Consider the following 14831-nt stretch of genomic DNA (forward strand, 5'->3'; position numbering starts at 1 on the left):
AAAACACCATATTTATTGGCTATCTTTCTAAATAGTCCAACAGTAGAAGTCTTTTTGTGACCAGTCCAGTTTTAAAACAAAGCTGCAGTTTCACTGCTTGTTTTTGGATTTTTTTTTTTTGGTAAACATATCTGCAAAAAGAAGCCATAACTGCATGAGGCCAAATATTATACTACAATGATGCTTAACAGTGATATCAATTTGGTAAGGTTGACACACTAGGCTAGCAGATTTAGGAGCACCAAGACATGAGGACAATGCACAGCGACCAGCGACTGAAAGAGCAGATTTTTAAACATATGCCACATTTATTTTAAGTTTACAATTAACACACAACAATGTGGCTGGAAACTCCCAAAAATTATTTATGCCTATGGTACTTTTACAAACAAAGCATGACAGTAGAGTAAATTAAAAAATTGCTTTAAAAAAAACTAAAGTAAAAGCAACTAAATCACAATAACTGACACAGTAATGTATTGCAGACGCAAGTCGAGCACCAACACATCAAAACGCTGTTCAGAAGGGAGCGATTAACACTCAGCCCATTAACACACAGCATGTTTTTGTTCAGAATTAAAGTACTGTGCAATATGACTAGGAACTTAAATAATGAGTGTTTAAGGCAACAGCAGAAATCCCAGTAAAAGCTGGTTTATACAGTTAGGAAAATTACTTAGAGTCAAACTATTCACATTTTGTCGAAGCCATTGATATTATGCTACACATCTTTTTGTCAGATTATCAGCAAAACTGTAGCTTGCTAAATAGTAACTTTCTGTTGTTTTGCCAAATCTGGGTTGTTAAAGTCTCTCATCCAGGCTGACTTTGTGCTAAAGGCCCTTTAAATTCAACATTTCCTCCTTATCACCACTTCTTCATCCACAGCTGTCATTTTTTTAATAAACTATTAATTCACCACCTCTGACACTCAAAACTTGGGAACTCTTGTTGAACTGTTGACATTTTTGATGGTGTTGCCATGCTTCCTCATCACAACCTGGTATACAATCTATAAACTCTGGAGTTTTCCTCCATGGTTTGGAGATGGGGGAGTGATGCTTTCAGGAGTGCTAAGAAAAAAATTGCTTCAAGCAACAGGGTATGCAGACAGATAATAGTTGCTAGGGAAACTTACACTCGAAAAGTGCCAAAAAGTCACAATGTCATTGTGTTAGACATGGCACATGGGAACAAAGCATAATACCTCAAATACATGTGACATGTCACACAGCCTTATGGTCAGGCTAAATAACTGCTCCTCCAGTGCAATAAATACATTGTTTTTCCAACTCAACTAGAAAGCATTTGAAATAATTTTGTTTTCAATACTGACTAAAATGTAATTTATTTTTTTCATATTTGAGCAGTCCTACATGGCACTGGGCTTGACTTGATTGAGATCAAGGCATTTAGACTTCAGGGCATCCAAAATTAGTATTGCTTATGTCTTCTCTCTGGCATCACTTTGGACTCTCCAGTGCACGGCTCACTTGCACCACAAGACGGTGCAGGAGTTGATCGGGGTTCGTTCTACAGGATATGTTGAACTTCTGCAGTCTGCATTTCTGAACCTCCTGTCAGCATTGCTCTAAGCAAGAGACAGCAGTCTGATGTAGACACCGTCTTTAAAAACTTGTAGTTTATTAATTTCTTGTTTTGAAACTGTCCAGGTCTCAGATTTGTAAAGGAAGATCTGCAATATCAGATTGCAGAAGAGGACAAAACTTTGGGTGAGAGAAATGCTGCAGTTCCTCTACAATTACCAATGCAGGGACACAAATGCGGAGGATACGTTCAGCAGAGTATATCAGCTGTTGAAGCTACTTTATGTTTTACTTTATTTACTTTTTTATTTTCAGCTGAGTTATTTAAACTGTGGGACATGTTTGATCTGAATGCTCTGTAGATAGTGGTTGGTGAACCTTAAGAGTTGTTACAACTTTCATCTTCTATGCACTGAGTTCATAACTTTGGGAGGTGTAGACAATATCAGTAGGAAAAAAATAGAACAATCATCAGCAAATATAAAAATGTTAACTTATTTGCATTACCTCTTCTGCCTTTAAATATCTTTCACATTACTGTGCTGAAATGATTTCAATGTGATTCAGTTTTATTTAATAATTTTTTAATAGATGTCCAGAAAATGTGTTAATTACAGCCATCTTTACCTAGTAATTTTCATTTGAATAACATGAAGAGGAGAGAAAAAAGCAGGAATTACCTGCAAAGCTGTTATTATTTCATACTTCAGGCATGCTTGCACATGGGCAATGTGCAATCTAACTGCTGTAACGTCTGCCTGGATTGTCTTGTTTGGGTTTCCTAATCTACCACCACTGCTTCCTCAGATGAACAGATGTTGACTTTACTGTTCAGATACATACAGCAGCTCACTGACATCTGCACAGTGGTAAACACATGGGTCATAATTTTGTACCAACCACAAAGCAAAGAGAGGGCAAGAAAGGAAGAAATAAAGAAAGAAAGAAAGAAACAAACAAACAAAGAAAGAATGAAAGGAAGAAAGGAAGATTTTGCTTTGAAAACTCTATTTGCTGTAGGAGAATGGATAACAAGTGTACTCTGGAAATATACATATTGAGATTAGCCTAAAATCTATTTCACTTTAATATTTGATGCCCTGTTAGAGGAGCGACACCACTGAGGTGTTTGTCTCTGTTGTCTCTGCTGATCTCTAGCACACCGGTGCCTGTGGGAGTGAGTTAGGCGAGACTTGGCCGCAGACATTTTCCTGAAGCCCCTTGAACAAAACAGGCAAGTCTTGACAGTCTGTCCGCCACCAAGTCGTCACACAATCAGTTGCAGGAAACCAATCCCTAAATAGCTGTGATTCATCTCTTCATCACACACAATGCCAGTACACAGTGCACAAAGAAGCTCTCTCTGCCTCTCTCTTTCTCTCCCTCTGTCTTACCCTATCTGTCTCAGCCCCCCCTCCCCCCTCCCATCCAACCCCAGCCCCAGTGTGGTCTCTCATGCTGCTTAAAAATAAGTGCTTCTCCCAGCTTTCTTTGCCCTGTGATTTACTGGCAGTGTCTAACTGCAGGGCAGCATCTTTTATCGTTACATGATCTGGGGCTGAAAGCTGACAAAATGGAATCTCTGTGCAAGTACTTTTGTGTGCGAGAAAGTGTATGTTCGGGGCAAAAGAAGGGGAGCGCAGAGGAGGAATAAAGAACTTGTGTGAGAAACGTTTGTCTAAGTGCAATCCAAATCCTCCCAGCCTCCTGGTGCTGTGTTGCTTGAATGTATGTGTGTGTTTGTCATTCTGCTAAATGGTTTCTTCCTTGACTTGATGGAGCTAGTGCCATCTCAAGGGAACGGGTTACCACCATGCGCTGAAGTAAAGCGCTTTGAGACCGGTGAAAAGCTCCGAGCATTAGTGCGATCCATTTGTGAGAGGTAGAAAATATATAAAATACCAGGCCTGATTGTGTGCTTCTTTCTTTAGTCTGTGCGTATGCATGTTTTTGAGTTGCCATTATATCTTTTCTCTTACTGGCAGGGAGCCTATAGCCACATTAAGCAATCCACATTTATTTCTTCCTTCTCTTTGCCACATGAATCTGTAAATAGCCAACTTGGCCTTATTTGTATCTGTTTGCAGTTTTATTTTGATGGCAGTATCAGTAGCATATGTGGCCACATAATCACCAGTGCGGACAATTAGTCCAACACAGGAGTACACAATAGGTTCAGAGTATCATTACAGCCTTGATGGACCGTCACAATGACGTGTGAAGGTCAGGGTAGCCATGACCAGCACAGCTGTCACATCTACTATCAGCAGCCTCTTAGCTAAGTGGCCTTCCAGAACACTCAGCGCAAAACATAGCCAACTGGGAAGAGAAGGGCCAGAGCCAATGGAACAGGCTATAACCCCTACTGGGTTTGTATCATGACATTATTACACTACACTGTGAGCAATACCCCAAGATGGGGTGAAGAGCTGAATCAGAGCTATTTTGGCAGAAACTGTTGGCTTTACATGCAGTGAACAACGTTATGATGTCTATTGGTACTGGCTCGGAAAATTTAGCTCAACACCCATCAAAGCAGCCATTTTTTAAATGATGAGCAGCTCTGCCATACAAGAGAAAAAAAGGATATAGTGGAGCTGTGTGGAGAGCAGATGTGAATCCACTTTGATTTCAGCCGCTGTGTGTGTGGAGCTTCTATTAAATGGATCTGCTGTCTCCTTGATCAAGGGAGTCAATAAAGGGCCAGTCCTGTCAAACCCTCAGGGGCGAGAGTGTATGCACATATGTGTCCGTGTGCGGGGGTGCGCGCGCCAGTGTGTTATGGGCGGATTTTGAAGTACTCTGACAGGTGAGTGATTGAGTACTTTCATTTCCCTCCAGCGACAACAAGACATCCACACACACACACACACACACGCACACGCACACACACACACACACACGCACACAAGTGCGTGACATGCACACACACAGAGTGGAGGTTGCAGAGGGAGGGAAGCTGTTGTTTCTTAAAGGATGCTGCTTCTGCCTGCATGCTTAAATTAGCTCTAAATGTTTGGATTACACATGGGAGCTCTCACACAGGATTTAGCAACCGTAGCCTAGAGTCCAGAGATGTTTCCGTCTACATGCACACACGCAAAGAAAACATGTCCTCAAACGGATCACAAACACAAGTCACCCTAGACAACAGAACTTCAGTTCATCCGATGTAATCTAACGATGGGAGAGATGCTGGGGATTAAAGTGGTACCAAATGGACAAAACACGCAATGTCATCCATCAGATTTTCAATATGGCTAAACTCTCTCCTTGTTTCACTTCACAAGAGTGCTGTCTTGGCTTCTGTTGGTGGGGGGAGGATATAGTATGCAAACGGACACAGAAGGAGGGAGAAAAAAGGAGGAGAAAGAGAGAAGGGGAATGAGGGGAGGTCAGCACCCCCAGTCTCACATAAAGGCCCTCTCCCTCCCTTCTGCCTCAGCTTTCGAAGCCCCTGCCAGGATCGAGAGGCGTCTCACGTTACAGCTGTCTCTCAGTGTCATCGTTCAGAAAGAGCGAGCACAAGCGCAACAGAGAGACAGACAGCAAGGCAGAAGGACAGGCAGACAGACATACAGAGAGGGAGAAGGCAGCACAATGCCACAGACGGAGCGGGGCTAAGCTTTCAGAGCTGGACAGAAGAAAAACAACAGCAAGCAGCAGGTTCGCCTGACGAGGAAAGCCTCGCGCGTAGGTCGCCTGCTGGTGTATTTAATAAATAATGTTCATGCAATGCACATTTCCACTACAACGCAGAAGCATTTTGAAATCACTGAGATGTGCTTTGACCTTTTCAGGACAGATTATTTCGAAATGGAGTTTAAACAGAGCTGGTCGGACCATTTCCTCTTCGCCACCTGGTGCTAACTGAAGACTGAAAATTTCCCAAGAAGAAAAAGGGGAAATATTCTTGATACATTGCTTTGCATGCACTGAGACCGGAGAAAACGAAAGGCAATGTACTTACAGAGAGATAAGAGTTACTGTAAAAGCATGTGCTCACAGGGCTTGTGTGGATTAAACCCTGCAAGTTGCCTCTCTACACATGAGTATCCTTTTTTAACCTTAATATGCTAAAAACAGCAGCTTGTCCCAGGCACAGTCATGACTAATCCACTGACTACTGGCAAATCAGCACGAATGATGCAAACAAGGTAAGGCCATGTTAGTGAATAGTGAGTTGGGTTGAATTGAGAATCAAAACACATCTCCAACTGAAACTTTTATAGATGCAAAGCTGTGAGTTTACACAGCTAATAAACTGGGATGTGATTTTATCACCATGATTCACATGATGGTTCAGAGCAGCTACACCTATTGCAGTTTAAAACTGTGCGCTTGCTTTTACCCTTGTCCTTTTCTAGAGTGTTATGTAGGAGTTAAATATTTTAAATTCTGGCTTAGCTTGAAGAAAGCTTTGCCAGCGCAGCTAAAATAAAAAGCCTTTGTGGCAGCAGTGACCAGATTTTTAATGCTGAAGAAGATCAATAAACGGGGGCTGTCGAGGTGCAATCTCGTGCATTTGTGTGTATCTGTGTGAGTGTATAAATGGGTGTGTATTTCCTGTCCCTGTGCATAAATGCCTGTGCTCTGACAGCAATGTGTGTGTCAAGGTTTATGTGTGCGTTTGTTAAAGCCAAGCAAAGCTTGCAGCGTGCCTGCCTGCATCAACTTATTCTATAGTTCCATCAAGAACCCCACTGACCCAAGAGGAACACCAGTAGAGAAACCAATATCTTTCCCATTCCGCCATTCAAAACCTCCTTCCTATTTCTTTTCCATTCATTTCCTCTCCTATTCGAGCACAGCCGGAGCGAGAGTATCCTGGAGAAATGTATATTTACAGGCCCCCTCTGCTACAGATTGAGAATGTCACAGTGTGGTAAACGTCAAACTATATAGCAGGTCTTCCAAACCTTGATGCTTGTAATCAAGTTTCTGTGGCCAGATAAGACAGATAAAGCAAAAGACGCCGGTAAACATCTTGTGTGGTTTTTCACAGGAAAACAAAACCAACACCTTCAGGTTTCTGCTGTTTCAGCTTCATCCAGCTGCTTCTCTTAACACTGAGAGATAATAAATGACTGTCTTTCATGAAGCAAGATGCCAGTGACATGAAAACGCTTTCATAATGTTGCCATATCATGTTGTTACGTTTCACTCAGACCACATTAAATGGATGCCTCCAGCTCACACACGGTGCGGCAACTTAAACATGAATATGCAACAGAAAGATACTGAATAATGAGGACCAGCACGCTCGCTGTTCTACGGCTCCACAAAACATGAAGCACATTTGTATTTTCACCTCTCCCCCAATGTACAAAACAAAAACAGCCCTGAAGTGGAAAAAAAATCATCAGGACCTTTTGAGACTTCATTATAAGAAACTAGCACGGACTTTCCAAACAAGGTATCTCTTCGGAGGAGGAAGAAAAAAAATATTTAAAAAATCAACCTTTTCACCTTGCTGGTGGAAAAGCAGGCATCCCAACGAGACGGAGAATGTGCAAACAACCTTGACTTTCATCAAGGAAATTCTCACATTGAATGATAAATAGAGGCCCACGGGACGAACAGCAAAGAAGCAGCTTATCGCCTTTCCCTCCCAAATTTGGCCGCTCTGTGTTCTGTCTCTGGAAAGTCAATACAGGGTGACCCCCTCGCACTTTCCACCGCTTATTGTTCAGTAATTAATCCACCATATGTAATCCGTGCAGAAATGCAGAGAAAACCGAGTGAGTGTTGATTTGTTTAGTCTTAATTAACAGTGGAGATTGTTTACTTGCTCCTACAACAGGAGGCATATGTGCCCCATCTCATTAGCCAGGCTTTCAAACTGGAGCTACACTTTCTCGGTGCACAGATGGATACAAACAGTGGCGGTCAGAGATAGCCACAATATTTGAAAAGGCTGGCGTTAAAAGCAGCTGTCACCAAGAATGCACTTTAGACAATTATTTGAGTACTCTGATGATTATCAGGAGATTCAGCGAGCAGGCAGTGTCACCAAAATAGAAAGGTAACATGAGGTTAGTCAGATCATCTGAGATCTAACTAACTTTCCAGCAGGGAGGATGTCAACATGCAAAGCCCTGTCAATGTGTATGTAAGCAAGCCTAAAACATGCAGCACACAGCAAATGACAAAGACAGACTGAAGTGAGACTTGAATCAGTAATGTAAAACATCATCAGACTTATAAAGTTTTTAGTTTATTGGAAGAAACAGTACTTTTCCACAAAGGACCAACCAGCTGTTAAAGAATTAATCCATACCTCTATCACATCGGTTGTAGTAATCAATTTTCTGACATGCCATTTCTTCTGTCCTTATTGTTTTCTGAATACATGCTTGCGCTTTCATTTGTAAGCGACATCCGGATGGCGAGAGATGAAGAAATCTGACCAGAACTCTGTCTAACACGAGTTTCTTGAGTCATTTGGTTAACAATAAGCACATCTCCACTTCCTGTCTAAATTTCGCAGCTCTGAATCACCACTAACATACACAGATTTGGCGGTGCAACCAGATGGCTTTTATTCTCGATAGATTATTTGCAACGTCTCATTAATCAGTGACTAAATATAACATAAAAGCATTGGGGCCATGGATTTTTTTTAAAGGCAAAGAAGGGCGACATGATAAAAAGAAAAACATGGTGATATTAATAGGAATATTTCTGAGCTTATATTGATTGTGATTAGCCTACATTTTCCTCTCTGCTCTTTATTTTTTTTATCATCGCAAAAATGTCCTTGGGGTTTAATAGCTTGGTCACTCGCGTCTAAATCAGATGTGGTTATAAAGGATGCGAAAAGTCAACCCAAGTTGATAAATATATTATCGGCATCAGGCTTTTATTCTGCGTCTTGGGCATCGGACTTCTGAGCTGGGAACAACTTCACACCCAATCTGATAGTCGCAAGTCAGAAAACAAGTGGATTTGCTGTTGTTTCCCTCAATTTTAAGCATTTGAACACTAAAGGGACATATCCACAACAAGACATTTAACATTAATATGTGTCTTTTGTTTAATTGGTTACAAATCACAGTACAAAGTGCTAATAAATAGTCTATAGCTGCAACTTTCACAATGTTTTACATGCAAGCAGGCTCGAGGTCAGTATTAAGTATGGCTACCAGGCCACCTTGGATACTGAACACTGAGATGATCTCAGATTTGCTGGTGAGAATTGTGACTTCAAAGCGCATCCTTCTTGTTTTTAGTCCGTGGAGCTCAGAAAATCTAGAAGCTAGGTATGAAGAAAATGGGAAGAGAATGGGCAATTATTAAATGACACCTAAAACATTATAGTACTGCAACCAAAGATTCTTTTCCAGTTGCAATATTGCACACGTTGACATTGTCAATTGTGATTCGACGTATTGTGCAACTCTAAGCTATACTTTATCACAGAGTAAGATGAAGAGTTACATGTTTGTATGTGATGCAAACACTAGGTTTTCTTTCTTTATTGATTGGCCCTTTAACCTTAACCAAGCCACAGACTGGGATGAGACCTTATGTCACAAGGAAATACAAGACACAATTTTACTATAATGTAAAGTTATATAGTTAGTTATGAACCTAATTAGTGTGAACCTTATTGTAAGGAATTGGGATAAAATTAAAATACTCTCAAATCCCCATTTGACAATACTGACATGAAAAGGTTAAGTTTATATAGTTACTATATACTATAATTGATGTAATAGTGGTCATTGATGCAGATACACTCAAACATGGCTTACTCAGTGATTAAGGTTTTACAACCTTCGTTTTCCTCTGCTATCAGTCGAAATGACAGCAAGGCTTTAGATTCATTTCACAAATGGATTTTATTTGTTCTTAAATCTCAGCAACGAGGGAAACAAGTTTAACTTATAAGATACACTTAGTAATGCTCAAATGGATGGATGACATATTTATTGTATGTATGTTGCTGCAGAAAAAAACTTGATAATTGACAAAAAATTATAATCATCTGATGTTTTCAGGTACAGTGCAAACTTCAAATGTTTTAATTATAAAATAAAAGTATAGCAAACGTTGCCTCAAACTGATTATCACTATACTGTATTATAGACACCTAATAAACCCCACTTTAGTTCCTTTTTAAACGAAGATAAACTAAGGGGTTCCTCTACAGAAAAAAAAACTTATATTCAATAGTAGAGGATTAAAGAGAATCCAAGCCTGTGTGGACATGGGATTGCCTTCTCAAAAGCTGTCCAAGTTCTGTCAGATTCAGCACCCCTACACATAGAGCTCGTGAACCTAATTTCACCTAATCAGCTTAGTCAATAGCAACCGTTTGCTGTGATTCTAGTAGACATGCAAATGGGGCTTAACAATGTCTATCCTTAATTCCTAAATGTTCAAGTCAAGCGGAAGTCTCCCTTTATCTCCTCAAAAACAACAGTTCCAATTTTATAGAGGGAACAAGAAGAAAAGCGAAAATAAAACTCCAGCAGAGAGTTGACTGTTTTTTCTTGGCCTGGTGAGGAAGGATCTCTCTCTGATTTGAGTGTGCTTGAGGTAGCACAGTGTGCTTTCATTTCAAACCAACATCGCAAACAAACTCTGACAGATTTGTTCCCCTTTTTCACTTTTGCTCTTGTTCAATCTCTCTTAATTATGAGAAAAGACACTGCACAAATATATTAGCACTTCTTGCAGGTCTGTGTGCTCAGCTGCAGCCCTTGCGCGCACGTACAAGTGTATGTCAAAACACGCAAACATTCAAACAGATCCCCCCAAAATAAAACTGCTAAAAGAGATAGTTGGGCGAGAGATAGGAAAGTTGAAGACACCGTTCCGTTTCAATTCACGGATACCACTAATGGCTTCTTAGCAGCTCTATGAAATCAAGCAGCTGTCATGTCGATGCATCAGCAGCGGAGAGAGGAGCGAGAGCCATTCCCCATAAGGACAGAGGCACCGCGCCTTCATGTTTGGCTAAACATCTGCTCCTCTGCACTCAGGCTTCGCAGCAATAAACGGGCAAACAAAAGAGGTGGGAGGTGAAATGATCAGATTTTCCATTTCAAAGCATTTGTTCTGTGTGTTTTCATCCCTCCTCCTCCTATTTCCCTGCTTATAGGACACAGAGAAGATGGTGAGATCAGGCTCTACCTTAGGGGAGGGCTTAAGCTCATGCGTGAGGCAAAATGACGGAAAATAAATAGGACAAGTGTCCTGTCTGGAAAACGTGTAAACAAGTACCAAGGCATCTAAAGAGGCTGTTACAAGGAGCAGACATGAACAAAGATCTGAGTTAGAAGTGGTCGATTTTTAATTAAAATATGAAACTATTTTGTAATTGGTCATTTGTTTAAAAAAAAAAAAGGTGTTAAATGTATTTTTATTTCAAAGGAAATGTGATCAAAGTGATATTTATTCAGGATCTAACATCAAGTGTTTTATTTTGACTCTTAATTGCATTCTTGGTAATTAAGGCTAACATCAGTCCTTCCTTTCCTCCTTCCTTCCTTCCTTACTCCATTCATTCATGTTTAGCTGCAAACACAAGCCACGGCTAATGTAACTGAAAAACAGTTTTGAGTTTAAAACATAAGGAATTAATTTATGTGACATAACCGTGTCACACTATGACATTATTCGGCTTCCCTAGCCATATATTCCAATCTTGACAGAAAACACATAACTTCATATCTTGTTTATAAATAAACATTTCCCCCCTTAATCTCAAACGAGCTTCTAAATTATGTCTCTGGAGCATTTAACGTTACAAATGTCTTTCAAAAGCGTCTTCATAAAACCCTTTACTCTGTCTCTTTCTCTCTCTCTCGCTTCTCCACAGCGCGTCAAAAACTTTGGTAAAACTTAAGCAAAAAAAAACGTGGATCCATTTCCTACTAAAGTAGTCAAAAGTGTTTGTATGTGTAGAGAGAGAGAGAGGGGAGGAAAGGCAGGGGTGCTTGAGGGACGAATTTAAAACAACCAAGATGGCGAGAGGCTTGTTGTTTTGGAAGGGGCAGAAAAAAATGGAGGATATTGTAATATACACAAAGGGATAAATTTCAACAACTCAGCCAAGCGGCTGCTAGCTCGCCTGCACGCCTCGGTTTGAGGAAGCGACCGCGATTAGCAAGCACCCCGGCGAAGCCTGGCCAACAACACGGAAAAACCAGCTCAAACTCCGACCCGCTCCGGACAGAGAAATGAACAATACACGTCTAAACTTAACCCAAAACTGATGTGGATGTTTATAAATTTGTCGCAAATTGTTTTATTTTCGAGTCGAGGGACTGTTGGAAGTGGATGGACGGACAGCGAGGACCAACGGCAGTCCAGTCAGTTACCCCCCATCCGTCTCTCTCTCTCTCTCTTTCTACGTTTGGACGGTTACAGCTCGAAATACGCACTAAAAACACCCCGAACGGCTCGTTTAAACGGCCGACAAAAACCCAAAGACACCGCAAAAGGCTCGAAAAGTTTAAAATCACAACGATAAAAACTAGTTATCGCGCAGGAGTGAACGGTGCGAGAGAGAGAGAGAGGAAGAAAGGAAAGAAGGACACAAAGACGATTCCCACTATCAGGTCACCACCGCTCGGGGAGAAAAAAAAAACCCACTTCGTTTTCAGATTAAAGAGGGAAAAAAAACAACAAAACTTCAACCAAATGTACCGCTAACGACTACCGGACACACCGACCGAATGAATTACGTTCGCAACAAGAAAACAAAGTATCCACAAAAGCTGGAAAAAAGCGAAGAAATTAGAAACCGAAGCCAGCTCTCAAAGCGGAGCTCACCGCTTGTTTCAGTGATGGTCTTGAAAACAGCGTCAGGGAAATATAAAAAAAAAAAAAAAACAACACTTACCTTTTTTTAGTTTCGACACTTTACTTATTTCCAGCGTGCGGCTTCTTTAGATCAACTAACTCTTCGGTTTGCTCTTCTTGTCGCCTCTCTTGTGTCTTTTTTTCCCTTCCTTGGTCGGTTTTGGTTATGAAAGAGGTCGGGGACGAATGATAAAGAAGGGAATTGGGCAGTAATTGAGTCTCGGTGTGTGAGTGTGTGTGTTAGTTACTAACAGCAGATTGAAGGAGACTCTTCTCAAGGTTTATTCAGCTCCACTTCAAGGAACCGACCTGACGTCAGCTCACTACTGCCACACAAAGAAAACTTATTATTTGTGCAGCGGCCGTAGTAGAGGAGCGGATACAGTAATTGACCGTCATTACTTTAAATGCGACATTATCATTTTGCAGCACGGCTCCGGCTGAGATGTGGCGGTGACTTTTATTTATGAATGTTGTTTTGTGGCGCATCTCATTCCCCTTCTGTTGTAAACAAATAGAGAATAGCTACAAATAGAATAGATGTTACAACTTTTTTTTTCTTTTTTTTCTTTTTTTTTACTGTTAGCATATGTAATTAAAATGATGAGACTTATAAAAAAAAAAAGAAGAAACTTTAAAAAAAAAAAAATAATTCTCCAAATTATACTTAGAGCAAATAAAAAAATAAGCTTTGGACCTTGAGTTCGATTCTTTTTCAAATGATTTTATTGTAGTAATAAAAGTTTTTAGTGTCACATTACATGTGTTTTTATGCTCCAATTGAGCATAAAAACAGATATATGCTGTTAGTGAATAGGTGTTTTTGGTGTTTAAATAAAATCAATGTTGAATAAAACATCAATGCACTCTATCTAACTATCTGTCTGTCTGTCTGTCTGTCTGTCTGTCTGTCTGTCTGTCTATCTATCTATCTATCTATCTATCTATCTATCTATCTATCTATCTATCTATCTATCTATCTATCTATCTATCTATCTATCTATCTATCTGAGCTCATGATGTGTGATCAAACAAATACATGGGTCTCACAGTGGCTCCAAATTAAAGGGCACTTTGTGAAACAAAACCAGAAATGGGGCAGCTCCTCCTCGGGACGGGATCAATACATTGCCTGGCAAAGACAGCCATCTGTGCCTAATTGTATGCTTTACCTCCTCTTCTGAACGCACAATAAGCAACAGGCTGAACGCAGGCCCTCTGACCCAGACTGGCTTTCCAGACGGGGGAAGATTATTTCATTCAACTGGAAAACAACAAGGGGGTGGGGTAGAGGGGCGTTGTTGCTGTGTAGGGTAAGGGGGGTAGATTTTTTTTTTTTTTTTTTTTTTTTTGCAGATGGAGAGGGCAACTGTTCCTATACGCCCCACCCTGACGAGGATGGGTCACAGAACTTGAGCCAACTGGTGCATCGCTCTCTCTCTCTCTGTCTCTCTATCTCTTTCTCGGTCACATCACAGCGCTGGGTGTATTCATTTTAGCAGGTATTATAGCGGATTAACAAACTGTCCACTGTTAGTTTATGGGTAACCTCATAAATCTTGCGTTGTTAGCAGACTGCTGCTTTACAGGCACATTTACGCTAATGCTTTATAATCATTTCAGATGATCATAAATGAAGGCTCCCTCTTGTTTTCCTCCCCTCTGTCTTCCTCTCTGCCGTTATGTCACAACATCCAAAAGTGTCGCCACACTTTTCTGAAGCTGTTGCAACAATTGCAGAGCTCTTGCTCAGAAATCTTTCGTTTTATTTTTTTTTTATCTCTAAGATAAAAAAAAAAAAAAGAGTAAGAAGTAAAAGGTAGCGTTGTGGTGTAACGCTACCTAAAACATTCATGATCACCAGACGGACGGACGCAGACGGAACCCCTTATTCAGCTTTTGGTGCACAGTTAAAGCCATTTTATACGCTTGCTCTCTGCGTTTCGTTGGTCATTGATTTTTCTCTGCGTCGTCCTTCCATTACCTGTTGAGATGGTGGGTGGGGGTGGAGGCCGTGGGGGGACTTGCTCTTCTTCAAACACACAAAAACCCACAACAGTCCTCTCTATCTGTCTCTGTAGCCACTGGCACCCTGGTGTATTTCTCCATCTCCTCCTCCTCCTCCTCTTGTGGCGGGGATGACAGGCTATGAGGAATGACAGTGGCTCTGTTTGTCATACAGTAGCAGCAAGAAGCAAGGATTTTTAATTGCATTGGAGAATCTTCATTAAAGAGAGCACATGGGGGCGGAAAGTGGGGGAAGAGGGCTGCATGGGGCTGTGTCGGGGGGCACTCTGAGCATCGTCATTAGGAGAAGGCGCTAGTAGCGGAGAAGGGTGGGCCCTCTTTGCATGCACACTGAGAATGCCTGCCGTACCTCGGTCATTTGTAACATAATAAGTGCCAGCACAATGACTGCAATGCGAGAAAGCACACCACAGGGAAGAGAAGGGGGAAGGGAGACAGCAT

General features: G+C 41.0%; 1 protein-coding gene across 11 annotated transcripts in view; it reads right to left on the reverse strand.

The window, feature by feature from the left end:
- Positions 1-12931, reverse strand: part of LOC102236398 (bromodomain adjacent to zinc finger domain protein 2B) — a 74584-nt gene extending 61653 nt beyond the window's left edge. For 6 of the 11 annotated variants that reach the window (XM_023332960.1, XM_023332955.1, XM_023332963.1 and 3 more), the window contains exon 1: positions 12403-12931. The gene's annotated coding sequence lies outside the window, so the exon portion shown is untranslated. The remainder of the gene's footprint in view (positions 1-12402) is intronic. The other 5 variants (XM_023332962.1, XM_023332961.1, XM_023332956.1 and 2 more) reach the window with 2 other exon arrangements.
- Between the last annotated feature and the right edge of the window lie 1900 nt (positions 12932-14831).

The sequence above is a fragment of the Xiphophorus maculatus genome, chromosome 4 (assembly GCF_002775205.1).
Source record: "Xiphophorus maculatus strain JP 163 A chromosome 4, X_maculatus-5.0-male, whole genome shotgun sequence".
Taxonomy (NCBI): Eukaryota; Metazoa; Chordata; class Actinopteri; order Cyprinodontiformes; family Poeciliidae; genus Xiphophorus; species Xiphophorus maculatus.